Source organism: Oryctolagus cuniculus, chromosome X (assembly GCF_964237555.1).
Source record: "Oryctolagus cuniculus chromosome X, mOryCun1.1, whole genome shotgun sequence".
Classification (NCBI taxonomy): domain Eukaryota; kingdom Metazoa; phylum Chordata; class Mammalia; order Lagomorpha; family Leporidae; genus Oryctolagus; species Oryctolagus cuniculus.
The window spans coordinates 51,066,408-51,078,033 of record NC_091453.1 but is presented as its reverse complement, the minus strand read 5'-3'; the positions used below and the strand labels follow the sequence as shown (position 1 = coordinate 51,078,033).

The following is an 11,626-nucleotide window of genomic DNA, read 5'->3' as shown; positions in this document are numbered from 1 at the left end:
AACACCACGATTGTTCCTGTGATTTACAGAGAGATTCAACAGGTGGCTTCATTGCCATGGATATAGTGTAGGCCTCCAGATCAGACTGATTCCACTGGAGTCCTATCAGATAATCACCTTCATTGTTTAAGTAATGCCCAACTGCTGTGCTTAACCAAGGATTGCAAGGTTCAACTGATAGGTGTTTGTAGTTAATTCCCACTAGTTAACTAATTCACACTCAGAATTCCAGTATATCCCAAATGGCACTATCTTATTTGGGGACACATTTATCTAGACTTGCACTGTCCAAAAGAAATTTATGCAATGATGGAAAAGGTTCTATCTCTGCTCTGTTCAATATAGTAGCTACTAGCCACTTGTTTGTGGCTAATGTGACTGAAAAACTGAATTTTTAAATGCTAATTCATGTTAATTAGCTTAAATTTAAATAGTCATATATGGCTAGATGCTAACATATTGGACATATCTAGACCAATGGTTCCCAAACTTTTTGAAAAAAAAAATAACACCTATGCTATGAAAAAAGAAAACTAATACTTGCTCATGGGGGGGAACAATACCCAACACTATATAGTCTCCCCCTCCACTCATCACACCCAGAGGTAGCGAATATGACCACTCTCTCGCATTTCTATCTTCTATGTACGTATCTGTCCTAATCAAGCAGCAGCGACTTGGAGCAGGTCTTGTGGCACACAGTGCCTTATCAGAGTACCCAGGATCCAGTCTGTTTTAGGCAGTTTGTCATGGCTGAAAAGAAGTCAGGGAGGGAGGCCGGTGCTGTAGCATAGTGGGTAAAGCTGCTGCCTGCAGTGCTGCCATCCCATATGGGTGCCAGTTCGAGTACTGGCTACTCCACATCTAGCTCTGCTATAGCCTGGGAAAAGAGTGGAAGGTGGCCCAAGTACTTGGGCCCCTGCAGGTGGGGAGGTTGAGTGAAAGGCAGTTAGGCTTACAGAGATAGTCATGGGTCAAATAGGACCTGTGCCATGCTTAAAAGTTTATGTTTTAGGGGTCAGTGTTGTGGTCGTGGCATAGCAGGTAAAGCTGCTGCCTGCGATGCCGACATCCCATGTGGGTGCTGGTTTGTATCCCAGCTGCTCCACTTCCAATCCAGCTCCCTGCTAATGGCCTAGGAAAAACAATATAAGGTGGCCAAGTGTAATAGGTCCCTGCCACCCACATGGCAGACCTGAATGCAGCTCCTGGCTTTGGCCTGGCTCAGCTCTGGCTGATATGGCCATATGGGAAGTGAACCAGTAGATGGAAGAGCTGGGTCTCTCCCTCCCTCTTTCTCTCTCTCTGTCCCTATAACTCTGATTTTCAAATATATAATTTTAAAAAAATTTAAAATCTTTTAAAAAAGAAATGTATGCTTTAATCTGTAGGTGATGAGGGCCCATTGATTTTTTAAATAACTTTCATGGCTTTTTTTAAAAAATATTTTTAAATTTATTTAGCTGAGAGGTAGAGTTATAGACAGTAACAGGGAGATACAGAAAAAGGTCTTCCATCTGTTGGTTCACTCCCCAAATGGCCACAATGGCTGGAGCTGGGCCCATCTGAAGCTGGGAGCCAGGAGCCTCTTCTGGGTCTCCCACGTGGGTGCAGGGGTCCAAGAGCTTGGGTCATCTTCTACTAGTTTCCCAGGCCATAGCAGAGAGCTGGATCGGAAGAGGAGCAGCCAGGACTCCAAATGGTGCCCATATGGGATGCTAGCATCGCAGGCAGAGAGGATTACCCTACTGTGCCACAGCGCTGGTAAAAAATATAACTTTCATGGCTTTTTCTACTTACAAAGTAGTACATGCTTTTTCAGGGGAAAAGTTGGAAAAAACACAAAAGTATAAAAATCATCGTAAAAGTATAAAAATCATGTGCAGCATGTTAATCTGTGGCTTGCAATGCTAGCATGGCATATCAGAATGCCAGTTCAAGTCCTGGCCACTCAACTTCTGATCCAGCTTCCCAAAAATGTGCCTGGGAAGACAGCAGATGATGGCTGAAGTGCTTGAGCCCCTACCACCCATGTGGGGAACAAGGAGGGAGTTCCTGGTTTCTGGCTTCAACTTGGCCCAGCCCTGGCTGCTGAGGACATCTGGGGAGTAAACAAGTAGATGGAAGATCTCTCTTTCTCTCTGCCTGTCCCTGTCTTTCTGTCACTCTACCTTTCAAATAAATAAAAATTTTTAAAAATCATCATGGGGTGGGCCAAGTGACACAGCAGCTAAGCTGCTACTTGGGACACCCCACATCCCATATCCGAGTACCTAACTTTTAGTCCTCACTCCGCTTTGGATCCAGCTTCCTGCTAATGTACATCCTGGCATGCAGCAGATAATGGGCTCAAGTACTTGGGGCCCTGCCACCCACAAGGGAGACCTGGATGGAGTTTTGGGCTCCTGGCTTTGGCCTGAGCCAGCTCTGGCTCTTGCAGCCATTTAGGGAGTTAATCACCAGATGAAAGATATTCCCTCTCTCCCTCTCTCTCTTCTTTCTCTCTTTCTCTCTCTCCCTTTCAAATAAATAAATTTTGGGCAGGCGCCGCGGCTCGGTAGGCTAATCCTCCGCCTTGCGGCGTCAGCACACCGGGTTCTAGTCCCGGTCGGGGCACCGGATTCTGTCCCGGTTGCCCCTCTTCCAGGCCAGCTCTCTGCTGTGGCCCGGGAGTACAGTGGAGGATGGCCCAAGTGGTTGGGCCCTGCACCCCATGGGAGACCAGGAGAAGCACCTGGCTCCTGCCATCGGATCAGCGCGGTGTGCAGGCTGCAGCGCGCCAGCCGCGGCGGCCATTGGAGGGTGAACCAACGGCAAAAGGAAGACCTTTCTCTCTGTCTGTCTCTCTCACTGTCCACTCTGCCTGTCAAAAAATAAAAAATAAAATAAAAAAATCCAAAAAATAACAAAAGCTAGCGAGGATGTGTAGAGAAGGAAACTTGTACACTGTTGGTGGGAATATAAATTAGTACAGCCATTATGGAGAACAGTATTGAAGTTCCTCAAAAAACACAAATAGAGGCTGGCATTGTGGCATGGCAGGTTGAGCTGCCACCTGCTATGCTGGTGTCCCATATCAAAGCACAGGTTTGAGTCCTAGATACTCTGCACTTACAATCCAGCCCCCTGCTAATATGCCTGGGAAGGCAGCAGAAGATGGCACAAGTGCTTGGGCCCCTGCACCCATATGGCAGACCCGGATGGAGTTCTGGACTCCTGGTTTTGGCCTAGCCCAGCCCTGGGTGTTGTGGTCATTTGGGGAGTGAGCCAGCAAATGAAAGATCTCCTTCCCTTTGTTTCTCCCTCCCTCTCTCTCTTTGTCATTCTGTCTTTATGAAAAGATATATATTTGAAAGGCAGAGTGACAAACAGTGAGGGAGAAACAGGGAAAGAGATCTTTCACCTGCTGGCTCACTCTCCAAATGGCCATAACAGCCTGGGGCTGGGCCAGGCCGGAGCCAGGAGCCAGGAGCTTCATCCAGGTCTTCCATGTGGGTGCAGAGGCCCAAGTACTTGGGCCATCCTTTACTGCTTTCCCAGGCACATTAGCAGAGAGTTGGATCAGAAGTGGAACACAGCCATTGGCGGCGACTGAAAGTGCTCCAGCTCAGAAAGCGAATTTGTTAGATGAGATAGGCAGAGACTTCAGATCCGGGACAGGCAGGGCCTGTGCTATGCCCCTAATAAGCAGGAAGCAGCTAGAGAAGATATGATGATTCTACGCCCTTCAACAGCCCTTAGGATTAAGGGCTGGAATCTCTCAGAGGGGAGAGTGATGTAGGCAGGCAGATAGGATACATTGATTAGATTTGTAAGCTGGAGACCACACCCTCAACCATGCCCCCTGTGTGATCTCATGCCCCTAACCTGACCCCCCCCCATGCCCACCTGCTAATCAGACTACATAACCGACCCCCTTTGGGAGTGAATAAAAGGCCTGGAACACGGTAGGCCCCTCCCTTATTGCCCTTATTGCCCTTGCTTCACTTGTTGCCATTGTTGTCCCACGCCATCCTGGCCAGGCAACTCTGATTTCCTGCCTGCATGCTTGTTCCACGTGGCACCCGGCCTGCTCTGTGCCTGGTATGGACCCAACTTGGTTTCTAGACTTCTCTTTCTCCCCTAAATAAAGCCCTCACTCTCCTGCAAATTTCTCTCATTGAATAAAAATCCTTAAAAACTTAAAAAAAAAAAAGTGCAGCAGCCGGGACTCGAACAAGGCATCTGGGCGCCCATATGGGATGCTGGCATAGTAATAGTGGCTTAACTTGCTGCACCACAACTCTGGCCCCTACTTATCTTTCTTTTTAAAGATAAGATTAAGATTCTTTATTTTTGCCTGCCTGCCTTTGTTCTTTTCTTATTTTACTCTTATCTCTTTCCTTATTAAGTCTCATATTATAGAAATATTATAATTTGAGTTAATCGAGGCTTTTCCCCCTCTCTCCTTTTATTCATTCTTCCATTAATCATTTATTGAATAACTTCCAAGAACTATGCGAGATGTGAGAGATAGGGATGAGTAACACCAGGTTCCTATTGTTGAGGAGCTCACAGTCTAGCATTTTCCTGATATCTTCCTGAATACTTCTTTTTCTTCATCTTCATTCCTGCGTACTTTAGAATTCTACAAAGCAATGAATAAGAATCCAGGTGGTTGCAGAGCTGGTTCTACAGAGTGAACCTCACCCAAATCAGAAGACTGCAAAGTATCTACAGATTAGTGCTTCTTTTAGAGTTAACCATTCAGATGTCTGTTTACTTGGGGTTCTACAAAATCCGTGCTGATATAAGTGGAAAATCCTTTAATTCAGAAAATACTGCACCTCCATTTGTCTAATCAAATGTCTGGTCAAACATATATTTGATAGGTAGCCTTTGTTGTGGAAAAATTAAAGTTTTGACATCCAGCAGTGATTAAAGCATGGTATATCCAGATGATAGAATCATATATAGTCATTACAAGTATGTTCTAGGGCACATTGTATAAGATGATTCCAGATTCAAATTTTATAGAAACAGATATTCATGTAAAAAAATAAAAGGACTGCCAACCCCACGCCCCCACCCCCACTGTTGTTGAGTAGCAAGTTAAACTGCTGTCACCCCAGGGCTTATTCAAGACCTCGTTTTCTGCTTCCAATCCAGCTCCCTGCTGATGTACCTGGGAAGCCGTGGGTGATTGCTCAAGTAATTGAATTCTCGCCATCCATGTGGAACACCCAGATGGAGTTCCCAGTTCCTGGCTTCTCTCTCTCCCTCTCTCTCTCTCTTTCTCTCTTTTCTTGCTCCCTCCTGTTAATCTGCCTTTCAAATAACAAACCAACAAACACTTCTTTAAACAGAAAGGGGGCCAGCGCCGTGGCTCAACAGACTAATCCTCCGCCTTGCGGCGCCAGCACACCGGGTTCTAGTCCCGGTCGGGGTGCTGGATTCTGTCCCGGTTGCCCATCTTCCAGGCCAGCTCTCTTCTGTGGCCAGGGAGTGCAGTGGAGGATGGCCCAAGTGGTTGGGCCCTGCACCCCATGGGAGACCAGGAGAAGCACCTGGCTCCTGCCATTGGATCAGTGCGGTTCGCCGGCCATAGCGTGCCAGCCGCGGCTGCCATTGGAGGGTGAACCAACAGCAAAGGAAGACCTTTCTCTCTGTCTCTGTCTCTCTCTCTCACTGTCCACTCTGCCTGTCCAAAATAAAAAAAAAAAATTAAAAAAAAAAAAAACCAGAAAGGGATGGGATGATATTCACCACAAAGAACACTGAAGGTAGGCATTTGGCCTACTGGTTAACATGCTGGTTGAGATGCAGACATCCCATTATCATAGTGTCTGGGTTTCACTGGGGGTTCTGCTCCCAATTCCAGCCTCCTACTAATGCAGATCCTAGGAGGCAGGAGGTGATGGCACAAATAATTGGGTCCCTGCCACCCATGTGGGAGACTTGGATTGAGTTCTCAGCTCTCAGCTTTGGCTTCTGGTAATTGCAGGCACTTGAGGAACCAGCAGATGGAAGCACTTTCTCTCTATCTCCAAGAAAATTTTTTAAAAAGGGGCAGTGGTTATTTTCTCGTGGCAGAATATAAGTGATTATAAGGTTTCTTTTTTAGACTTTCTGTGATCAACAAAATTTTTAGTGTGAAAATTTGTTTTTGTAATCAGAAAAAAATATGTATTAAAGAATCTTCACAAGCACAGAGACTGAATTTCCTTCAACATGCTTTGTAGTGCTTACAGCACTTTAGGAGTACTTTATAAATGGTGAATAACAAACAGAAGTGAATACTATGACATAAAAGTAATAAGGCTGCAAATAAGTGTTAAATTGTAGGCCACACTCTTCCTCCCAAATATCAGCCCATTTTATGTTAGAGCCTTTCATTTGTGACTGATACATATTAAAATTTATCAACTGTGGGCACTCAGCTTGATAAAAGACCAAAAAAATGATCCACATACCATTTATTTATTTTTAGATTTATTTATTTATTTTAAGTATTTGAAAGGCAGAATTATAGAGAGGAGAAGCAAAGAGAAAGATCTTCCATCTGGGGCCGGCACTGTGGCGCAGCAGGTTAAAGCCCTGGCCTGAAGCGCCGGCATCTGATATGGGTGCTGGTTCTGGTCCCAGCTGCTCCTCTTCCAATCCAGCTCTCTGCTATGGCCTGGGAAGGCACTAGAAGATGGCCCAAGTCCTTGGGCCCCTGCACCTGCGTGGGAGACCTAGAAGAAGCTCCTGGCTCCTGGCTTCGGATCAGCACAGCTCCGGCCATTGCGGCCATCTGGGGAGTGAACCAGTGGATGGAAGACCTCTCTCTGTGTCTCTACCTCTCTCTGTAGCTCTTTCAAGTAAATAAAATAAATCTTTTTTTTTTTAAAAAAAAAAAGGATCTTCCATCTGCTGATTCATTCCCCAAATGGCTGCAATGGCCAGGACTGGGCCAGGCCAAAGCCAGGAGCCTGGAACTTCATATGGGTCTCCTGCATGAGTGGTAGAGACCCAAGCACTTGGGTCATCTGCTGCTTTCCCAGATGCATTAGTAGGGAGTTGGATAGGAAGTGGAGCAGTTGGAACTTGAACCAATGCTCATATGGGATGCTGGAGTTGCAGGCAGTGGCTTAACCCACTGCACCACAATACCAGCCCCAACCCACCATTATTTTAAGGATGTGAAGGCTTCAGGTTGGGAAGTCCCAGACCTTGCATGAAACCAGATGTATTTCTCCCTTTTTAATACCATTATGTAACCCTTTATTCATTTAATTAGTTGAGAGACAGAGAAAGAGAAAACTTCCACCCCCTTATTTTTTTTTTTTTATTTATTTTTTTTTTTTGACAGGCAGAGTGGACAGTGAGAGAGAGAGACAGAGAGAAAGGTCTTCCTTTTGCCGTTGGTTCACCCTCCAATGGCCGCCGCGGCCGGCGCGCTGCGGCCGGCGCACCGCGCTGATCTGATGGCAGGAGCCAGGAGCCAGGTGCTTTTCTTGGTCTCCCACGGGGTGCAGGGCCCAAGCACCTGGGCCATCCTCCACTGCACTCCCTGGCCACAGCAGAGAGCTGGCCTGGAAGAGGAGCAACCGGGACAGAATCCGGCGCCCTGACCGGGACTAGAACCCGGTGTGCCGGCGCCGCTAGGCGGAGGATTAGCCTAGTGAGCCGCGGCGCCGGCCTTCCACCCCCTTATTTACCTCTAAATGCTTGTGACAGGCTGGGGCTGGACTGAGGTTGGGAGCTAGGAACTCAATCCAGAAATCCCATGTGGGTGGCAGAAACCCAATTACTTGAGCCCTTGTTGCTGTCCTCCCAGGGTCTGTATCAAACCCAGGTCCTCTGATAAGGCACTCAGGCATCTTAACTGGCATCTTAACTGGCATCTTAACTGTTAGGCTAAATGCCCACCCCCAATATTTTGTCTTTTATAGGGCCAGTATGACTTGAAAAGACCTGGCCTTTTCAGCCAGAAAGATGAGGTTTCCAAATCCTAATTCTGATATTCATAATTTAAGAGGTGGTTCTGAACCTCGGTGTCCACAAACTTAAAATGAAGATAACACTCTTCATAGGGATGCTATTAATAGTAAATCAATGAGAGAAACCGGTGCCATGGTATAGTGGGTAAAGCCACTGTCTGCAGTACCGCCATCCTATATGGGCACCGGTTCGAGTCCGCAGCCTCTCTCTAACTCTGCCTTTCAAATAAATAAATTTTAAAAAAGGGGGCTGGCGCTGTGGCGTAGTGGTTTAAGGCTGCCGCCTGCAGTGCCGACATCCCATGTGGGCGCCAGTTCGAGACCCTGCTGCTCCATTTCTGATCCAGCTCTCTGCTGTGGCCAGGGAGTGCAGTGGGCCCTGCACCCCATGGGAGACCAGGAAAAGCACCTGGCTCCTGGCTCCTGCCATCGGATCAGCGCGTTGCGCCGGCCGCAGCGCTCCGGCCACGGCGGCCATTGGAGGGTGAACCAACAGCAAAGGAAGACCTTTCTCTCTGTCTCTCTCTCTCACTGTCCACTCTGCCTGTCAAAAAAAAAATAAAAAATAAATAAAAAAATTAAAAAAAAGACCATGAGTCCCATATCAGAGTGCCTGGAATTAGTACCCACCCCTAGCTCCTGACTCTAGCTTACTGCTAGAGAGGAGGTAATGGTGATGGCTCAAATAATTAGGCACACTAGCAGAGAGCTGAGTTGGAAGCCAAGTAGGAAAGACTCATGCTGGCACTCTGATATGGCCCACCCAACAATGCCTACCCCATATAATAAATGTAAAATTTTTTATAAAGCTCAAAACATTGGTGTTCTATAGCATAGTAGGGTAGCTATGATAACATACTGTATTTTTCAAAAAAGCTGGAGGAGGGGTGGGCATTGTGGCCCAGCAGGTACTGTTCCTATCATGTTAAAGCTTGATTTTAACACATATATTTGGGGCCAGCGCTGTGGCATAGTAGGCTAAGCCTCGCCTGTAGTGCCACCATCCCATATGGGCATTGGTTCATGTCCCAGCTGCTCATCTTCTGATCTAGCTCTCTGCTATGGCCTGGGAAAGCAGTAGAAGATAGCCCAAGTGCTTGGACCTCTGCACCCACGTGGAAGACCCAGAAGAAGCTCCTGACTCCTGGCTTTGGATTGACTCAGCTCTGGCCGTCACAGCCATTTAGGGAGTAAGCCAGCGCTGGCCCCTCAAATAAATATTTTTTTAAATCTTAATTTAAAAAAGTCTCTTGCACTAAAAAATAAATAAATAAAACATAACATGAATTGGGCCCAACATTGTGGCACTGCAGGTTAAGCAGTCTATATCACTGCCATCACATACAGATTAAGTTCCAGGATGCTGGCTTTGGCCTGACCTAGCCCTGGACATTGCAGCAATTTGGGGAGTCAATCAGCAGATGGAAGATCTCTCCCCCATTTGTAACTCTGTCTTTTTTTTTTTTTTTTTTTAGGATTCATTTTATTTACTTGAAGGTCAGAGTTACTCAGAGAGAGAGAGGAGAGGCAGAGAGAGAGGTCTTCCATCTGCTGGTACACTCCCCAGATGGCCACAACGGCTGGAGCTGCACTGATCTGAAGCTAGGAGCCAGGAGCTTCTTCCGGGTCTCCCACATGGGTGCAGGGGCCATCTTCCACTGCTTTCCCAGGCCATAGCAGAGAGCTGGATCAGAAGAGAAGCAGCAGGGACTAGAACCAGCGCCCATATGGGATGCTGGTGCTTCAGGCCAGGGTTTTAACCTGCGGCGCCACATCACCAGCTACTGCCTTTTTTTTTAAAGTTTATTTATTTATTTATTTGAGAGATAGAGTTACAGACAGTGAGAGGGAGAAACATAGAGAAAGGTCTTCCATCCACTGGTTCATTCCCCAAATGGCTGCAACAGCCGGAGCCAGGCCGATCCAAAGTCAGGAGCCAGGAGCTTCTTCTGGGTCTCCCACGTGGGTGCAGGGGCCCAAGCACTTGGGTCATCTGCTGCTGCTTTCCCAGGCCATAGCAGAGAGCTGGATTGGAAGAGGAGCAGCCATGACTAGAACCAGCGCCATAAGGGATGCCGGAACCGCAGATGGAGGATTAACCTACTGCGCCACAGCGCCGGCCCTGTAACTCTGCGTTTTTAAAAAATATATATTTAATTTGTATGTTTTTAATTTTGTCAGTCAGGGTACCTTTCATTAGAGTTAGTTCACTTCCATGGCTTGTTTTTAGATTTATTTATTTATTTGAAAGTCAGAGTTATGGGCAGAGAGAGAGAAAGAGATCTTCTATCTGTTGGTTCACTCCACAAATGGCTGCAACAGCCAGGGCTGGGCCAGGCCGAAGCCAGGGGTATCTTTCAAGTCTCTCATGTGGGTGGTAGGGGCCCAAACAATTGGGCCTTCTTTCTGTTGCCTTTCTAGGCCATTAGCGGGGAGCTGGAGTGGAAATGGAGCAGTGAAGACACAAGTCAGCGCCCATAGGGAGATGCCAGCGTTGCAAGCACTGGCCCCAACTCTGCCTCTCAAATAAATAAATAAGATAAATAAATAATAATAAATCATAAAATCTTAAAATTTATTTATTGGGGTCAGCACTGTGGCTTAGAGGGTAAAACCGCCTCCTGCAGTGCTAGCATTCCATATGGGCGCCCATTTGAGACCCAGCTGCTCCACTTCCGATCCAGCTCTCTGCTATGGCCTGTGAAAGTAGTAGAAGATGGCTCAAGTGCTTGGGCCCCTGCACCCACGTGAGAGACCCAGAAAAAGCTCCTGGCTCCTGGCTTCAGATTGGCGCAGCCCCAGCCATTGCAGCCAATTGGGGAGTGAACCAGTGGATGGAAGGATTTTCTCTCTCTCTCTCTCTCTCTCTCCCTCCCTCCCTCCCTCCCTCTCCCTCTTTGCCTCTCCTCTCTGTGTGTAACTCTGACTCTCAAATAAATAATCTTTTTTTATATTTTTATTTTTTATTTTATTTTATTTTTTTTGACAGGCAGAGTGGACAGTGAGAGAGAGACAGAGAGAAAGGGCTTCCTTTTGCCGTTGGTTCACCCTCCAATGGCAGCCGCGGCTGGCGCGCTGCGGCCGGCGCACCGCGCTGATCCGATGGCAGGAGCCAGGTACTTATCCTGGTCTCCCATGGGGTGCAGGACCCAAGCACTTGGGCCATCCTCCACTGCACTCCCTGGCCACAGCAGAGAGCTGGCCTGGAAGAGGGGCAACCGGGACAGAATCCGGTGCCCCGACCGGGACTAGAACCCGGTGTGCCGGCGCCGCAAGGCGGAGGATTAGCCTAGTGAGCCACGGCGCCGGCCATCAAATAAATAATCTTAAAAAAAGATTTATTTATGTATTTGAGAGGGAGAGACAGAGAGAGGGAGAGACAGAGAGAGGTCTTCCATCTGGGTGCAAGGGCCCAAGAACTTGGGCCAGCTGTCACTGCTTTCCCAGGCCAAAAGCTGGATCTGAAGAGGAGAATCCAGGACACGAACTGGTGCTCCTTTGGGATGCAGATACTGGCGCTGCAAGGGGAAGCTTAGTCTACTAGGCCTTGGTGCTGGCCCCTAAATAAATCTTTTTAAAAACATATGTTAATTAATGAACTCAAAAAGCTGAGAGAGGAAGCCAGCATTGAATCCCAGAAAGTTAAGCTGCAGCTTGTAACT

At 47.4% G+C, this 11,626-nt stretch overlaps 1 protein-coding gene across 1 annotated transcript in view; it reads left to right on the top strand.

The window, feature by feature from the left end:
• Positions 1–11,626, top strand: part of ZMYM3 (zinc finger MYM-type containing 3) — a 33,192-nt gene that overhangs the window by 774 nt on the left and 20,792 nt on the right. The window lies entirely within an intron of this gene.